We start from the raw sequence: 18,934 nt of genomic DNA on the forward strand, positions 1-18,934 counted from the left end.
AAAGCGTTAGCACTTAAAGATGTAGAACTTTTAAAGTAAGGTCTCCAATGATTCAATGAGGACATAGAGTTTTTTTTATTATTAAAAGGTAAAACTTTGAATTAAAGAAAGTGAAAATGTTACATGGATCCATAAGTAGGAAGAGGGTCACCCTGAGACACTAGAGTTTTAGGACTTAGAACTTTAAAGCTTTTAAAGTGGGATTTACAACTTAGGGATCTACAGTTTTAAATTTGTAAAAAAGGTTTTAGAGCTTAAAAATGTAGAATTTTTAAAGTGGGGTGTAGAGCATAGGGATCTAAAGCTTAAGGTGTAGAGCTTAAGGGTGCTTTTTTAATTCAATTCTATGTGCACGCTTATGTTTTTTTTTTTAAAAGCTTAGAGATGTAGGGATTTTAAAGTGGGATCTAGTTACAGATCAAAGCCTAAAATTGACGCCTACTTTTTTTGTCAAGGGCTATTTTGCCTATCAAAACAATCTCAAAATTGTCTGTCATTTTTTGTATTTATATCTTTAAGTTAACGTTATATATGACAAATTATATAAGTTGATTGCATTACACAAAGCATATGAAAGAGGGTTTGAAAAATTGGATGTCGAAAAGAAATTTTTATCATGCCTGGCAGCCTTGTGATTTTATCACTTGTTGTCTTTGGGAAAAATAGTTTTGGTTTTTATTAGGAAAAATGATTGAAACTCTTTACTGAAGGTGATAAGTGGTCTTGTTCTTTATTATTGTAAATTTCCACCTTGAGTTTTAGACTCCCCAATAATCCCTCCTGCCAAGATGAAGAGATCTCTCAGCTCTGGTGACATCAACCCTCCAAGCACGTCCCACGACATCTTCGAGCTTGCAGATCAAAACTCACACGAGCTCAAGCTCCCTCCAATTGCAGCATCGGCCTCAAATCACCTTCTCGCCGATGACAACAAGGTGCTTACTACAGATGTAGCTGTGTCCTTGGAGTCAAATCTACATGACGTAGAGCCTCATTTAACCAAATTCCCCTTGCCTGTAGATTCAGAATACAAGGCCAAGAGGATCAAGCTCTTCTCCTTGGCCCAACCATATATGAGGAGTTTCCATATCTCCTAGTTCTCCTTCTTTGTATGTTTTGTATCTAGTTTTGTAGCAGGCCCTCTGCTACCCGTGATATCTCAATCTCCGAAAGGAGGAGGTTGGGAAAGCGGGGATTGCATCAGTGTGTGGCTCCATTGCATCACAACCTGTCATGGGATTCATGTGTGATATGGTGGGACCGAGGTATGCAGGTGCATGTGCTATATTGTTGACGGCACCAGCCGTCTTCTACATGGCAACAGTGTCCACTGCAACATGCTTCATTCTGTGCAAGTATTTTCCTATATTTTCTTGCTCGAATCAAAATTGTGTGAATTCTCTCATGCTACAACTTAACACCTTCATATAAGCACATGAAGCAAGATAGCTTCCATGCAACTCTATGGCAAATTTAAAGATTTCATGCAAATGTAGGTTCTTCATCGGGTTCTCGCTTGCAACATTTGTGACATGTCAATTCTGGATGGCCTCCATGTTCAGTGAACCAATCGTTGGTCTTACCACAGGGATCACAGTTGGGTGTGGAAACTTGGGGGGTGGCGCTGCACAGCTCCTTATGCCTGTTCTCTTCGATCTGATTGCAAGTCCAAGATTTATTGGTTCACCAGATTACAATATAGCCTGACGCTTATCGTTTTTCATCCCGGGTATCGTGCAAGTCGTAATAGGGATCATTATGCTTACCTGCACCCAAGACACTCCGCTCGGAAACTACTGCCAACTCCGAAGAAAGGGAAATCGCATCAAAGACAACTATGTCAAGGTACACATTACCAATCTGAACAGCTTTCTAGATGGTTGGCTTAAGGGAATGACTTCTGTAAATGCCTCTCCCATATGGAGCTACTCCTTATATATTATGTTGGTCATCTATACCTCTACTTATGACCACCTTCCAAATCTGCCAGTGGATGTGCAAGCATGTCTTATGGATTTGACTGCACTCGCGTATTAATGGCGCTTTTAGATCAATTGATAGCATGATCTTATCCTGATTTTTTGCTGTGCCCATAACATGTCATTATTAACGGGGTGAAGAACTACAAGACGTGGGTGCTCAGCATGATACATGGGTTCTGTTTTGGTGTGGAGCTGATAATAGACAATGTGATAGCAGAGTACTTTTTCGACAAGTTCAAGCTAACATTATTTGTATAGCTGGTGTGATGGCCTCCATCTTTGGACTTGCCAATTTTGTGACAAGGCCCTTTGGAGGCGCGCTCTCCGATTTCGTAGCTCAAAGGTTTGGTATGAGGGGGCGCTTGTGGGTTCGCTCCTTTGAGGAAGCTTCATTTCCTGGTTCGTCTCAGCATTGCTCCCTGTTTTATGTGCATCAGTTGTAACATACACCAAGAATGGAGCATTTACATGATCTCTGGGTGTTTTAATATGTTTTGATGTATAGATTATGTTATTGGAGGCATCATCAGAGCTGGTTTTAAAGAGACAACAGCAATCCAACCTCAGGGCTGGCGGATGGCCTTGAAAGGAAGAGATCTTATTGGGCTTGCCGTAACCGGGTCAGGGAAAACACTTGCCTACCTATTACCAGCAACTTTACATGTCAATGCTCAGCCTGCATTATGTATGTCCAGCTTGTCCGTCTACTGATATCAAAGCACACTGCACTATTTTGAAATATACATTGTCTTAGAAATAACCTGGATTCACTTGTATGTTTGTGAAAGTGCAGCACCAGGTGATGGTCCGATTGTTCTCATCTTAGCATCCACTAGAGAGCTTGCTGTCCAAATTCAACAAGAGGCAACAAAGTTTGGGGCTTCAACAAAGAATACATGCATTTATGGGGGTGGACCAAAAGGACCGCAGATAAGGGATCTTTAAAAGGTATATATATAGGCACACACACACACACACACACACACACACACACACAGAGGCAAGGGAAAAGTCTTTTAATCAGGTGTGGAGATAGTTATAGCCACACCAGGCCGCTTGATTGATATGATCGATGGTAAACAAACCAACCTTCGTAGGGTTACATATCTTGTCCTTGATGAGGCGGATAGAATGCTGGACATGGATTTTGAACCTCAAATCAGGAAAATTGTTTCCCATGTTTGAATGAAATATAAAAACTTTGAATGACAAGGCTTGTTTATCATAAATCTCTCCTTTGTTCGGATTGTTGGCATCTGCAGATTCGACCTGACAGACAGACTTTATTTTGGAGTGCAACCTGGCCTAAAGAAGTAAAAAAGTTAGCCAGGCAATTTCTACAAAATCCTTACAAAGTATGTTACGGGATTTTGTTCAAACTCCTCATAGAGTGGGTAATGTTTGATTGTTCTGGCTCTATTCCTGAAATATTTGTCCAATCGTTCTGGGCCCTGGCACTAGTTTTGGCACTAATCCTGAAGCTTTTGTTGTGACGAGGACAAGCCTTGTCTTTGTGCATATGCTAAGTTCTGACTTGGTTGATGAATAAATGCCTTTGCACATTCCTTGAATGAACCTTGCCAAGAGCATGTAGTGGTTGCAATGTAATTTCTTGCAATTTTTTTTGTAAAATTATTATTTCTATTTATATATATATATACATGTATCTTCTAATAGGCAGGCCTTGTGATTTTATCACTTTTTTTTTTTCCAAACTCACAATAGTTAAGTGGAGAAACATATGAAAAAGAAAAACCAAAAAGTACAATGATAGTCATGCTTCTACAGAGACATGGCATCTACCAACTTGAAGTTAAACTCACATTAGTGAGTCGATGTATTAGATATTCTTGAAGAAATGTACAAATTAACCTCAAGCTCATACGGAGCCTTGAGGGATTGCTGGTTACATCAAGAAGTTACAGGGCCTCAAACAAAGGCAAGCCATATCCCTTAATCATCGTAATCAATTATGACTGCGTTAACTACCCAATTTCATTCGAATTTTTCCTTTTCCCAATTGCCACAATCATTTCCCTACTTTCCTGGATAATCTCTGTGAAGTTAGCCATAGAGAGGTCCTTGTCAAACACATGGCAGTTTTTGGCCTCCCAAATATGTTGAAAGAAGTAGAATCTAACAATTTGTGTATATATTGAGAGTGATTGGCTTTTCATCCCCTTCGATCCAAGGATCAAATCGTTCTTGAAGAACTCTATCTTCTATTGGGGATAAAGGCCATTAGGCCAATACCATCATAGGCTAAACGCTCCACTAACCCTAATCTCATTCTTTCTTGTTAATAATATAGAGCAATAAGGAGCTCACACATAGTGTGAGAAGAAGCTCCACAAAAACTCTCTCTCTCTCTCTCTCTCTCTCTCTCTCTCTCTCTCTCTCTCTCTCTCTCTCTCTCTCTCTCTCTCCCCTCTCTTCAAACCCTAATGTCTCAGTCCTTACATCCCTTCCATGCTGCGCACTCATCAACAACTGGTATCAGAGCCAGAGAGAAGGACTTGCATCATTGTAACATTGCAGCACAGATTGCAATGAAGTTGCAAAATTTTTGCACTGTTTTGCAGTAAAATTTTGGTTGAATAAAAGGTCAATTTTCAACTTGATTCCCGAATTTCCTTACTGGAAATTTCGTGGTCTACAACATTCTAGTTGAAATTTTTTCCTAAATCTAGCCTTGATTTTGTTGTACGTTTGGCAAACTGCCTGCACGTCTAGGGTAGACAGTTTTGACCTGTGAAAACATCCCGTTTAAGGTCCATTCCCTGGCTTCCTGACCGTTTTCTCAAGATCTACAACTTTGCAAAAGGAAGTTTCTGCAAATTCTAAATGGTTTGGGAGATATTGGCTGACCGGCTGCAGGGTGTTCGGTTGCATATCCTTTTCTTGTGAAGAGTTGTTGGAAGTGGAATGCATATTTCATACTTCGTTTGTTCAATGCGTGGCTGATGTTCTCGGGGAGTTTTAGCATGCATAAAAAAAATTTATGCATAGATTTTGAAGGAAACAAATGCGTTTGGATTATGCTTATTGAACTTATCTATGGTTGATAGTGCATCTTGCGGTTTTGCGCTTGTTTATGCGCATTGTTGATTACTTTGATGCATGGTCTTGTGGATACTACCTATGTACGCATTTGTGGATCCATCTTGGCTAATATGGTACTCCCGACCATTTCTGAGATGGCTCAAGCTAAAAGAAGACAAAGAAGACGAGCCCCAAAGAGCACCAAGGGTGGCTACAAGACTGAAAAGACGGCTAGAGCGGTTCAAGAAGAGCAGCCGGAGCAAAAGAAAGGAAAGAAGGAATTTGCCCAAGTACCTGCAAAAGAAACAAGGTCACAAAAAGCGGCAAGGTTAGAGAGGCTGATGGAGAGCTTTAGAGCAGAGAGAGCCCTTAAAGGCGATTTAAGTGAACTCTGGAAGCCTTCTCTAGAGTCAAAGGGACAGATTCGAGAGCTTCAGAGCAGAGAGAGCCCTTAAAGGCGATTTAAGTGAACTCTAGAAGCCTTCTCTAGAGTCAAAGGGATCACCCAAAGAGTGCAAAGGGACAGATTCGATGATTATATCAAGAATTTTGAGATTCTTGATGCCGCATCATAGAATATACCGCATGTCCCTTTCACAGAGGAGGAAGTGGAGTAGAAACTTCTAGATGAGCAAGAGAGCCAAGAAAGAGAAAGAAAAACTAAAGCAGACAGAGATTTAAAGGGCAGGCCTACATCTCTACCGGCCAGCCCTAAACCCAACCCACGACCCTCACCACCACCCTCACCACCTCCTAGTAGCCCTCTACAAGAAGAGAAAGAGGCTGAAGACAAGCCAGAAGAATAGGAAGAGGCCAAGCAGGAGCAGAGCCAGGAGCCGAATCCAAAGGAAGAGGATGAGCCTCGAAGTGAGAAAAAAGAGTTAGAAGATTCTTATCACACATTTTTGGACCTGCTAGCTGCAGGAGACACGAAGGAAGAAGCCACCACAGTCGCATTCAACTTGGCGAGCACAAGGCCTAAAGAACAAATGCAAGGCATCAGGCTAGTGGAATTAAAAGAAATTGCCACAGATACAGTGGATTTGCACCCACCCTACAACGACTGGGACGTGGTTATGACGAAGCTAACCGGATTGAGAGCGCAATCCATGGATTCAAAAAGCGAGATGGCAGCTCTCAAGGCCACTGAAGTGAATATTAAGATGGAAGTAGACACTCTACAAGGACAAAGCCAAAGGCAGAAGGAGAGGGAAGCTGAGCTACAGGCCAGCCTAGCAAGGGCATTACAAAGATTCCAGGCAATGGAGGAAGAAAACCAAGCAGCAACAAAAAGAATGCAAGCAGTTGAAGAAGAATGTCAGCAGCTCAGCAAATCACTGCTAGATGCCGAGAGATAAAGAGATAACCTGACCCTATAGCTAGTGGAAGAGTCTAAAGAAGTTGAAGCTATGAGAAACGCCAAAGAAAAGGCGGAAATAGATCAAGAAGCAAGCCAGGATGAGGTCCTTGAGCTCAAGGACCAACTCAAAGTAAAAGATCAGACCATCCAGAGGCTGCGAGCATCACCTGCTAGAGTCAAAGCTACTAGCTCGACTCACATCAATACAGAGAGTCAACTCTATGAAGAACAGATGCAAGAACTTCAGAAGGAGCTGACTCTAGAGAAAAAGCAAAGATTGATGATGGCAGAAGGATCTATCGTCATGCAAACAAGAATGGAAGAAGAGTAAAAAGCCCTGCAAGAGGAAGTAGAAAGTATGAAAAGAAAGCTTGAGGAGGCGGAGAGAATAAACACCGAATTAAATGATCTCCTTGTGAATATGGATGAAGAAGCGGAAACGGAAAAGCAAAAACTCCTGAGGCAGATAGAGGAGTTGAAAGGAAAGCAAGCAAGAGAGCAAGAGGGCACATGGCCAGCATCCAATGAGGGCATTGATTTAGAAAATGTGGCAGATCCAGTGGACACGCCTATGCAAGAGGAAATCCTAGAAGGATCCTCTCAAGAGCCACAGGATCTAACACAGGAAGAGGAAGAAAAGTTGCGTAAAGCAATAGAGGTGGAGCCAGAGAGACATCCAAGGAAGCCTTGGAGTGGGAGCAGAGGGTTTTCAAGTCTATGACCATTCAGAAGATCGATGCCAGCAACCTCAGGCGCGAGTGGATTCAACCCTCTCTCCCATATCCATTGCTGAAATATGAGGCAGCCACCATCAACAAGCTGATAAGAGAAGAGCCGACCGTACCACTTTACAATGTAGATACCTCACAACCAGAAGGGGTCAGGCTAATTGTTGATTCTCAGCCAAAGTGGAGGAAGGCCTAGCTCACAAAGTACCCACAATACCTAATCCACTTGGTAGAGGCACCGAAAAACATTAGAGACAACCTCAGCTTTTTTCCTCTACCAAGGATCAGGACGTGGAAAGTGTAGGAAATCTTGCAAAGGAGCCAACCCTCTTGGTTGAATTACCCTAAGCTGTCAAGCTTGAAGGCAGATGAGAGAATAAGTGTCCAATACATGGTGAAAACCCTAACGGGCGCCATTAAATTGTTCACTGGATCACCTGACCTTACATGCATCATGATGAAGAAAATCTGCAAAACCCTTTTAGCAGTATTTTAGACTTTCAAGCCAGGCCAGGTGACCGACAACATCTTTTTCTTCCAGGATACTTACAGATGCGCTTATGATCTGTGTGGTCAACCTTCCAAGGAGGTGATACATGCGTTGTATCAAAGGATAATGTTTCTACCATCCTATCACCTCCAGGATTTTGAAGAAGCGTTCTACACAGGCTTCTTCACAATAAACACTGACATTTTCGGCCCCACAATGATAAATCTACATGCAAGATACGAATCACTAATCAAGATGCGAGAAACGATACGATGAAGAAGCGGATCAGCGATGGCCATGTCGGGGATGACATGAGCAAGGAGGGGGGGAGTGTTAGAAGCTGGACACACCCCAGGGCAACTAACTACTTGGAAGATTATTATTTTTTGTAATTATTCATTCATTGAGGAAAACCTGATTTTTCACCTTGTAAATATTGGGACTTACAGAAGTTTCGAGATTGTATCCCAGTTTTGATAGTTAGATTGAGTAGATGGTTGATTTTGGAACTTTAGGATTTGAGAATTGTAAGGTATATATACCACTTTTTGACCTTAATGAGGGACCTTTTGTCATTTTTAAAAAGACGTTTTGAAGTCTGTGAGTGAGCGTACTGTATACGAGAGAGAGTGTGAGCTTGATCTTGACGCTACATGTGCATCGGTGGTTGGAATCGAGTGCAGAGAAGTGCAGCGTGTTGCCCTCGACGAGAGCTACACGCAGATACCTACATTGTGCGCGTACGGTCCGGTTCTGTGAGCTCCTTCTACGAGCTTCATCTGGTGTTTGGGTGAGCATACGTTGTCCGATTTTGCATTGCAGCATATCCACGCATTCACATTGAGTAAAACTACACATTAGGCACTTTAGATTTCGAAAACGAAGACCTGCAAATTTCGGCCAAACATCCTACGTGATTTTTCACCTTGTGTTTTGGGTTTGGATTTTGGTTCATAGACCTTAGGGAGAGCGACCTATTGGTCTTAGTAGGGTCTCCTTCAAGTTCTATGGTGTTTCAAGATTGTTTGATGGGTGTTCGGCTTTATAAAGCGTTGTAGGAAGTTTCCTCTTATGCACTCTTGAAGGCTGTGACTTAGACAATTGGTAGAGACCTCTGTAGGAATTAGTTAGGAGTCGGTCGAGTGTAGGTTGACACCTTATGCTTGCTTCCACGTGCCTGCGGGTCGAGCTTCACCCTTAGCTGACATTATATGTTAGGTGAGTTCTCGTTGTGCTGACGTCCGTCGCGACGTATCCGTCCAACATGCTGTCATAATGCCGAAATTTTTAAGATTTGGGTATGAATTTGACAAGTTTCAATTTCTAATTGGTGATTGTGGATTGCTAATTGGGTGCCTAATTGAGTTAATTGCATGTTTGGATTGTTAATTACAAGTGTGTGTGCACTAAAATCAAGTGTGTGTGCATTCTAATTGAGTGTGTGTATGCTAATTTTAGGTGTGTGTGCACTATTTTGCCCATGTTTGTGCACCTAAAAATCAATGTGTGCATTATGATTTTTCAATTGTGATGATTGATTTGTGTTGTGCTCATGCCCAATTAATGATTTGTGAAGTCAATTACAAATTTGATAAGTTTAACCCTTTTGTGTGCGCACCTAAAGATTGGTAAAAACTGCCAATTTTCTAGTGTTTGCATGCCTAAAAATGTTTAATTTGCATGATTAATTCAACATTTTGATTGCATAATTGATGTGTATAATGGTTAATTGCTATTTTTTTGTGTTCAAAACAGTGATTTACGCACTCTAATTGCGTCAGTTACTGACCTAAATTTGTCGATAACTTTGCAGGTTTAATTGCCTAGTCTTGATTTATTTGATGAATTTTTTTGGCAATTGAATTGATGTCACTTTTGGCATTTTATTTGGCTGCACTATTCCCCTATGTATGGAGAGTTTGTAGAATTTTTTGGGTATTTTTTGGATAATTTTTGCATTAATTTTTGGTTAATTCCATAGAATTTGATATTTTGCAATCTTTATGAGTTGTTTTGTGTGTACGTATTTATGGAATTATTTTTTTTGCATTTGTGCCCTCCGTGGTCGAGTTTTGAGCTTTTTGCTATTTTCGAGGACCGGGTAAACAACTTTGTCGAAATTGGCTTTTTCGATAAAAAATGCTATTTTGGTGTGCTTTTGTGTGTCAAAAATGTTTGGTTGTGAATGTCAGTGATTTTCTAAGATTCCTAGAGTTTTTTGGGAATTTTTTGGACTTTTTTCGCAAATGTTTTTGGGTTTTTTGGTGATTTTTTGGAGTTTCGGCTAATTTCCAGCCTAATTTTGGCATTTGTGGACATTTGAAAATAAAAAATGGGGGGATAAGTATTCGAAATGTGAGCCGAGAAGGCATCGGGCCCCTGGCTGTGCGAGGTGCGAGGAGAAGAGTTGCAGTAGACACAATTAACGAGAACGGAGCTTAAAGCAGACAATCTACCTTAAACCAAATTGTTTTAATCAAATTACAAGAATTGTCCAGGTGCTAATAAAACTTAACTGCCTTGTACCGCCTTGAGCTTCTTCCCGCCATGGCTTAGGAGCTTTAGCTTCCGATGGCCTTGGTTGGTCCGATTCGATTTAAGGTTGCCGGCTTAATTCCGGATTGAACGGACTTGGAGATTATGGCTTAGAGATTATGGTGATCCGAGCTTAAGCTTCGCTAGTGAGAGATTAATGAAATTGAGCTTAGGCTTGGCTTCTTAAGAGTAGGCTTAAGGATTAAGGTTTAGGCTTTGGCTTAAGGGTTTAGAGATTAGGCTTAAAGCTTAAGAGATTAGAGAGCTTAGGAAATTCGGCTTAACCTTTGATAATCCGGGCTTAAGTGCCTGCTTAAGAGCTCTTAATGAAATCCGAGCTTATGCTTGGCTATGGCTTCCGAGATTACGCTTAGGCTTGGATTCCAAGATTAGGCTTAGAGCTCAAGTTTAGATGAGATCAAGAGCTTTTGAAAGCTTAGCTTATCCTTGTGGCTTGAGAAAGCGAGAGCTTTCTTGCTCCTAGAGAGAGAGCTCCAAAGAAAGGGGAGACCAATCAAGAAAAAGAGCACGATAGAGCTCAAGAGAGCCCCTTCTCTCTTTTTGTACCTTGTATGAGCTTAGTTTTCTTGGTTAAAAGGGGCCTACCCATTAGCGATGTCGTTAATGGGTACCCCTTCGATGACGTAGCAGACGAGAAATTCCGACCTTGCTGATAGCTGCTGCTAAAGGTCTCAACTGGAGCGCCCTCGCAAGCTCTGCAACTCCCGTTTCTTTGCCGAGCCCGTCTGAGCAAGCATGCGCCCTGCGCAAGCATCCCAAGATCATCCACGTCTGCTGTTCGCTACCCGCCATGCTTTTCCTCCTTTTTCTTCTTTTGCTTACACACCCACTAAACTTAGGGCGCCATTAGATGAACCTTTGGGTGGCCAGTTTAAGTGGGTGGGCGGCCTTAGGCTTGGTAAGGGCACCATTTTAGGCATACATGCCTACTAAGAGTGAGCAATACTTTAAAGTCATAACATTTCAAACTTTGGGCCGATCTTCACCTTGAATCGTCAGGAGATTAGCGATCTGGATTATTGGATCATGTTTTGGCCAGTATCAAATGACATGACATCTCTGAGCGGCCCTCAAAGTGCACCTCATTTAATGTCATAATAATCAATATCTAATTCTCCTAAATGATTTTCTCATGTTAAACTGATCATTTAATATGGGGAAGTGTCAGGGGAGGAAAAGCTAGAATATTGGTTAAGCTAGCAGACCGGCCATAGTTGGGACCCAAAGGAGGTAAAATAGGGATCCAAAGGGGGCCATCTGTAAAAGATCCATGTGCAAAAATGGGCTTAAAACACCCTAAGGTTCAGCCCATTAAGACTTCCAAAATGCTAAGGTTCCAAAATTCAAAGGTTGTGTCTAAAGGTCAAACATTGGGGGAATTGGATGCTTTGTGTGTGCCCCAAAAGTCTTTGGCAATCCCTACATAGGAGGGGGCGAGCCTTGCAAGTTGGGGATAAGAGATAAACTCACACACACACACACCAGCTCCCTTTACACAAAGGGAATGAGGGACACATGTCAACTCCCTAGCCCAGATGCCCACAAGGTGTACCCACTTCCTATTGGATGGCCTTGGAGGTGGACCAATGAGAATTATGCTAGAATAAATCTAGTTTAATTAATTCAAAAACACTTGATAAAAGAACGAATAAGAATTAAGATCTCTAGAAGACTATTGGACAGTCTCCCAAGGGGACCAATGAGCATTCAGTAGCCCAATGGCTTGCCTGATTCCTATTGGCCAGGAGGCAAAGGGGTCTAATGAGAGTTTAGTTGAATTAAATAATTAGCTAAAGCTCTCACAAAAGGGGGAAAGGGGGACACATGTCAGAAGGCTATCTGTTATGATGCTTAATTACCATTGGCTAAGACTGGGGAGGTCCAATAGGATGCTAGCAAGAGCAAATAGCAAGAGGGGTCGACCAAGAGAGAGAGGGAGGCCTACACCAACAACTCTTGGCTTTGTGATGCAAATCCAACCAAGAGCCAAGCTTCAATGCATGCTCACCTCCTCTACCATGCTAATTACTAAGCTAAGCTATGCTAGTATGAGTGATTATGTGAGGAGATGTACATCTTTCTCGTAAGAATACTCCTTCTTCCTCTCAATCTACTCTCATACCCCGCTAGCTCTCACCATCTTCGAAGGTGTGTGAGGTCTTGCGTCTGAGACTGTGAGGGAATTGATGTTGTGTTTGATAAGTGTTTTGCGTAGTGCATGAAGTTTGCATCTTCATTGCACTAGCTAGTATTGAAGGAACACAAGAGACTGTATTGTAAAATGTCTCTCTTGATGGGAGAAACCATAATACAAAGCCTTTTGGAGGGGGAGACGTCTCCATGCAAATCCGGTCCTCAACGGTTGTCAATTTCTTAATTTCTCTCTCTTTTGAAGTATTGTTCATGCTATCTAACTAGGTGTTATGGTTTTTGTTGCTTTCTCCACCCAAATACTATTATTAATCTCATTAGGAATCTATTATAATCAAATGCTCACTATGTTCATGTTATTTTCTGCTACACACAAGTTACTAGGCCATTAAATGCTACATTGGTATCAGAGCACAAGGTTTCTCTTTTCTTGCTCAAGAAGGGAGGTCCTCAAGCTAGCTATAAATGGTTGGTACTATTAATTGCATGTGAGTAAGTAGAATATGGAATTTTCAGCCTTGCAATGCGCCTGCCTTCGTGCAGTTAACGGGGCATCACCGTCGAGAGCTATGGTCTTAATAGTGGAGTCCTACGGGGCTTGCCTACGGCTTAACCACTATTGAGCTATTAGAAGCTTGACAGGGACCAGTGTTGTTTTGGTGTTGAGCGACCCTCTCTTCTATTCCTTGCAATTAATGGTATTTAAGCCATGGGTAAGTAGCTTGAGTGCTTTTTCTAAAGGGGTAAAGAGGAGTAGCAACTAGGGCTTGAAGTGCCAAAGTACACCTAAAAAGTTTACACCTAAAAGTTGTTAGAATGGCTGATGATAGTAAAGAGAGTGATATTAATGTCGATAACTTTGATTTTGCTAATGAGCAAGCTACTAATGATGCCCCGATGCTTGCTAACTATCTTGTTTCTAGGCTTCAACAAGCCATGGGCAATCCATCCCTCCAAAGTGAAGTGCAACGGAAGCTTCGTGCTCATGGGATTCTCCAAGCTCCCCACCATGACGAGAGAACGCCTAGGAAGCCTCCTTGCGAGACTTCCAAAAGAGGTCTCTCTCTGATTTGGGAAGAAGAAGAGGATCCCTATGAAGGGCTCAAAAATTTGCTTCTTGATGACGCATCTCCTTCCCAAAGGATAATTCAAGATCCTCCCCCAAAGGAACGAGAAAGAAGTGAGTCTCCTGCCACTTCGGCGGAGATGGCTCCACAAAGACGGTGGGCTAAACGCTCTCCATCACCTCCAAAATAGAGAATACCATCGCATACTTCTCCACACCATACTTCAAAGAGGGATGACAACAAGCAAGAGAAGAAAAAGGCAAGAAAGAGGACACTCTCTTCTCCATCTTCTTCATCCTCTTCCTCTTATGAAAGTGATGGTCAAGACAACGAAGATCAAGGCAAGAAAAAGGCGAGAAAGAGGTCACCCTCTTCTCCATCTTCCTCAAATTCTTCATCTTCTGAAGAAAGTGATGGTGCAACCTTTGAACCATAAAAAAGAAGAGTCCATAGGAAATCCTATGCTGCATGGAAGAGGTCATCCAAGCTCAAGAATTTCAAAGAGGGAGGGAAGAGCATCTCTTTCCTTACCTGCGATGGCACTTTTGGTGCTATAGACAAATTCTTGGCCTTTATCCAACAATTCAATGCGGCGTTTGGAGATGAGGGCTTCACGGAGTCCTCTAAGCTACACCATGTAGCTATGCACTTTCAAAAGTCCACCAGACAATGGTGGTCTAGCCTACGGGCCAATGGTGAAGCTCCACAAACATGGAAAGCTTTAAGAGCTTCCATTATGAAGCAATTTTTGGCCACCGATGCCAAAGACAAAGTACTCACCGAATGGCGAAGCTTGAAGCTCTCTCCCTATGAATCCATCCACAAACATGTAGACAAGTTTTGGTACCTACAACTCAAAGCCACTGCCTTCAAAGCAAGAAAACGACCAACTCAAGGCCTATTGAGCAGCGCTCAAAATTCAAAAATTTTGCACGTTAGAAATTGGCAAGTGCAAGCAATTGCATTGCAATTGAGCTCCCACAAATAGGCACAACTCGCATATGATTGCAGATTAGGCTAGCATGAGCAACAGAAATTCTCCTAATCAATACCAGAATCTGTCAATTGACAGTTTTTGTAGATTGATCCAACATGGACTCAAATCAAGCCGAGAATTCAAGAACATGAGACAAAGCTAGTAGTAGTGGCAACACATCCACAGCTGCAACAGAGCAAATTTTACAGCGTTATGGCTACAATGGAGATAAAGTCTTAATCCTGTTGATCAGAGTAAAGCCAGATTCAGAGAACTCCCAGATGTTCACAGACTTTAGCGGAGCCAGGTATTGCTAGATTAAAGATGAAGTACAACTAGAAGTGCAAAAAATCAACCCAAGTGTTTATCCAAAGATCTGCACAAGCTAGCAAAACATACAGTCGGTGCATATGCAATCAGGGTCATTGTACATGGATTACAGTGGTCAGATCTATAATTGAGAACCAGAATTGCAAGATCCAATAGATCAGCCAATAGAAGCCAGTCTAATTGGAGAACCAAGTCAAAGACGGTACAAAGGTCAAGATGGAGCATTCTACAACTTGAGGATCAGTGTTTTAAAAGAAGATGCGACAACTTGGCAAGCACAAAAACAGAAGCTTCTCAACTAGAGCTTGACATAACAGAACCAGTTGAAATACCACCAATCATGGCGTATTGCTCAGATTGTGGACGAAAAGGTGGACATTTTTCTGAAGATTTTCTAAGAAATCTAGACAACAAGGACACATCAACTGCCAAGCAAGGTACAGAGCAAATTGGAAGTGCAAATCTCGATGTAAGTGCATTTAACTCATCACTTTTAATGCAATCAGATGATTTTGCTTTACCATTAGAAGCACTAGTAAAAGCACTACAAGTTCAAAATGAGCATAAAGATGCATAGGCACCTGAAAAGTTTAAAATTGATTCTTTGAACAACAAATTCTTGCATGAATTTAGTCAAGGTGTCGAGATATCATCGAAGGTTGAAAAGACTGTTAAATTTACAAATGATTTTGCATCCAATGCCATAAGTGTGCAATCATTTACAAGTCTAAGGGACACATCAAACAGAATGATGTTAGCTTTGTATGGTACACATAATTCATATGCACACTATGTAGACAAAAAAGGGAAACTGTACAAAAAGGATCAACCAGTGTTTGAACGACCCACATACCAGCTCATAGAAGTGTGCCTAGTGATAGATAAGAAAGGATGGTTCATTTCAAAGAAAAGGATCTATTGTAGCCCATCCTCTCTAGAATGGAAGGATATTACCCGAGTGAACCCAGAAATCTGCTCAGAGCCAAACTCTCCTCCATCGAAAATCAAACTTTGATGTTGTGACCAAACGCGCATGTACTTTGACCAAAACAGCCATAGATATAGACGAGAGTCTAGCATCTATGATGCCTTGGGTCCTGAAAACCACTGAAGCTCATATCATAGGAGACCCATGGGATAGACAATATCAAGGCAAAGATGAGGCCATCTACAGTTTGACTAGAGGAATAATTTGTCACGTTTCATGGAGATACATAGGAAACTATGCAGAAGGTTTATAGATGCCAATTATGAACAATGCTATCCAAAGTGTACCTTCACAGTCCGAAAAGGTGAGACTAAACCAGAGCAAAAAAAAATGAACTCTTATAATGAAGCAGGCTATAGGGATCACCCTAGGGGGGGAGCTGCAAATACATCAAGCTCAGCTTATGTACCAGGAAATGCTACACTAGTTAGAAGCCCTAGGGCTTCTAGCCAACAGACCCCTTCAAGGCAAAAACCATTGAAATATCATATGGTTTGTTAGAAGTTGGACACACCCTATGGAAAATGACTGCTCGGCGGAATATTATTTTTTGTAATTATTTATTTATTGAGAAAAACCCGCAATTTCACCTTTGTAAATATTGGGACTTACAGAAGTTTCCAGATTGTATCCCAGCTTTGACATTTAGATTGAGTAGATGGTTAAATTGGAACATTAGGGTTCGAGATTGTAAGGTATTTATACCACTTTTTGACCTTAATGAAAGACCTTTGTCATTTTAAAAAGAGTGAAGTCTGTGAGTGAGCGTACTGTGTACGAGAGAGAGTGAGAGCTTCATCTTGATGCTACGCATGCACCGGTGGTCGGAATCGAGTGCGGAGAAGTGCAACCTGTTGCCCCCGACGAGAGCTACGCGCCAATACCTACATTGCGCGCGTACAGTTTGGTTTTGCGAGCTCGACCTACGAGCTTCATCTGGTGATTCGATGAGCATACGTTATCCGTTTTCGCATTTTAGCATATCCACGCGTTTGCATTGAGTAGAGCTACACATTAGACACTTTAGTTTTTGGAAACGACTACCTGAAAGTTTCGGCCAAACATCCTACGTGATTTTGCACTAGGTGTTTTGGGTTGGGATTTTGGGTCATAGACCTTAGGGAGAGCGACCTATTGGTGTTAGTAGGGTCTTCTTCAAGTTATATGGTGTTTCGATACCGTTTGATGGGTATTTGGCTCTTGGAAGCATTGTAGGAAATCTCCTCTTAAGCACTCCTGAAGGCTGTAGCTTAGAGATTGGGTAGAGACCTCTATTATAGGAGTTAGTCGAGAGTCGGTCGAGTGTAGATTGACACCCTATGCTTGCTTCCACGTGCCTACGGGTCGAGCTTCGTCCTTAGCTAACAAATCTTGTTAGGTGAGTTCTCGTTGTGCTGACATCCGTCGCGGCATATCCGCCAACATTGGCGCCGCTACCGGGGACGAAAACCCTAGGTAGGTGATCGAGACTAGTCCTTGAGGATGGAGATTCTTTGGCTTCCAGAGTCTCGTCTTACATTTAGATAGGATCAGAGGGTGGAGGACTCTCTAGGTCTTAGAGGGAGTCTAGGGAGCGTGTGTCTGGCCTAGATCCTTTGACGTAGGTAGACTTAGGTAGACTGAGATAGTTTTAGGTCTTAGTTGAGTTGATGAGTAGGAGTTGGATTGGTTGAAGCGGTGAAAGGAGAGCTTGAGAGTCCGGAGAGGCCAGGAAGCAACCAAAACACCATTATCACCATTTCACATGATGAGTAGGAGTAGGGTAAGTAGGACATCATGATTTATGATCTAGAGCACTTCATGCATGCTATAATTGATGTTAGGATCATCACAAGGTTGTAAAAGGCGCAAAAAAGTGTTTGAAAGCTGAAGTGAAGTTCAAAAGTTACTGTCAGTGTTTCTGATAGAGCTGCAGAGCATCAGGAGCAGTTCTGTCAGGAAAAAAAAAATTAAGCCAGGAGACATCCTACGTGTAGGATGTCTACAGGCTGATCTGGTGAAAATTTTGAAATTTTGAGTTAACCAGTGTGTTCAGAAGGTAGGTTTTACCCTATTTTCACCTGGAAAGTGGAAATTTGACCATATCTTGACAGGACAAGGCCAGTTAGGAAGAAATTCCCAGACACCCTACCCAAATTGTGCCAAGGCATTATTTGAAGACCAAAACCATAGGATGGCTGCATGAGAAAGGTTTCATCTCATTTGGGTGAGAAAAATTGGGTTCTAAGCAGACTTTAGCACTTTTGACTGAAAAGGGCTAGAACAGCTAAAATTGGGGTCTTTTGAAATCCAAACAAAAATCTAAGCATAACACTGAGTTTCTAACATCAAGGGGAAGTTGTGGATCAAGTCTGGGGTCAAACACGCCAAAAAGACATCCTACACGTAGGATGTGTTTTGGGTGATCTGGCACTCCAAATTCAGATTTGAGGATACCAAAGTGTTAAGCACCTCTAGAGGAGTCTGTGCTTTGCATTTGAAGTCATTTTGAGCAATTAGACATGCTATGCATAGAATGTCTAATGCATGAAATTGAAGCCAGAAACTGACTGTAGGCATAGCAGGGTGTTGTATAGCCTGAGGCAGCCTCCTAGCCAATTTTGGTCCAAATTGGAGTTGCTTTGACTGGTCAGACTAAGAGCAAGCTGCTGGAACAGATTTCTGACCCATTGACCAACTTATAGGTGTCCAAATCAAAAAGTAAAAACAGTTGTGGACTCAGCACATCAAGGGGAGTCTATAGTGCAAAAATCCAGGCAAAACAGAGTAGGAGACGTCCTACGCGATGTCTACTGGGGCTTAGTGAAGAGAAAAATTGATTGAGGTTATACAGTGATGTTCCATTTGACTTAAGGATTCCAGAACTTCTTTCATAAGTGAATTTGGACCTTTTTTTATCTTTTGGCGGAGCAAAGACTGAATTAAGACTTTTCATGTAAATTGACCAATATCCGAGGGAAGTACAGTTCCAGATTAGAAGACCTAATCCAGAACATCATAAGTGTATAAAATGCGATAGTGGTTGAGGTTAACTCTCTAGTTATACCAATCATTACTAAAACCACTTCTAGCAGTTAAATGCTTTGATTCGATTGCCGAAATTAAACGCTTGTGTACAGGTATATTCAACGGCGGCAAAGCAAGAAGTTGTGCAAAAACTGATCCTTTACCAGGTGAGTGGCTGGATTTGTGTTAAGTTGCATTGCTAAGTTTGATGAATTTAAGATTAGGAAGACACATTTTTAGAGACCAAAAGGTTACAGG

General features: G+C 41.8%; 2 pseudogenes; both read left to right on the plus strand.

Moving 5' to 3' along the window:
• The first annotated feature begins 788 nt into the window (after positions 1-788).
• Positions 789-2,356, plus strand: LOC147419950 (high affinity nitrate transporter 2.5-like; annotated as a pseudogene).
• The window catches only part of LOC147419951 (DEAD-box ATP-dependent RNA helicase 20-like), a 237,328-nt pseudogene continuing 220,750 nt past the window's right edge, over positions 2,357-18,934 (plus strand).

Source organism: Adiantum capillus-veneris, chromosome 29, assembly GCF_014529385.1.
Source record: "Adiantum capillus-veneris isolate H3 chromosome 29, ASM1452938v2, whole genome shotgun sequence".
Taxonomy (NCBI): domain Eukaryota; kingdom Viridiplantae; phylum Streptophyta; class Polypodiopsida; order Polypodiales; family Pteridaceae; genus Adiantum; species Adiantum capillus-veneris.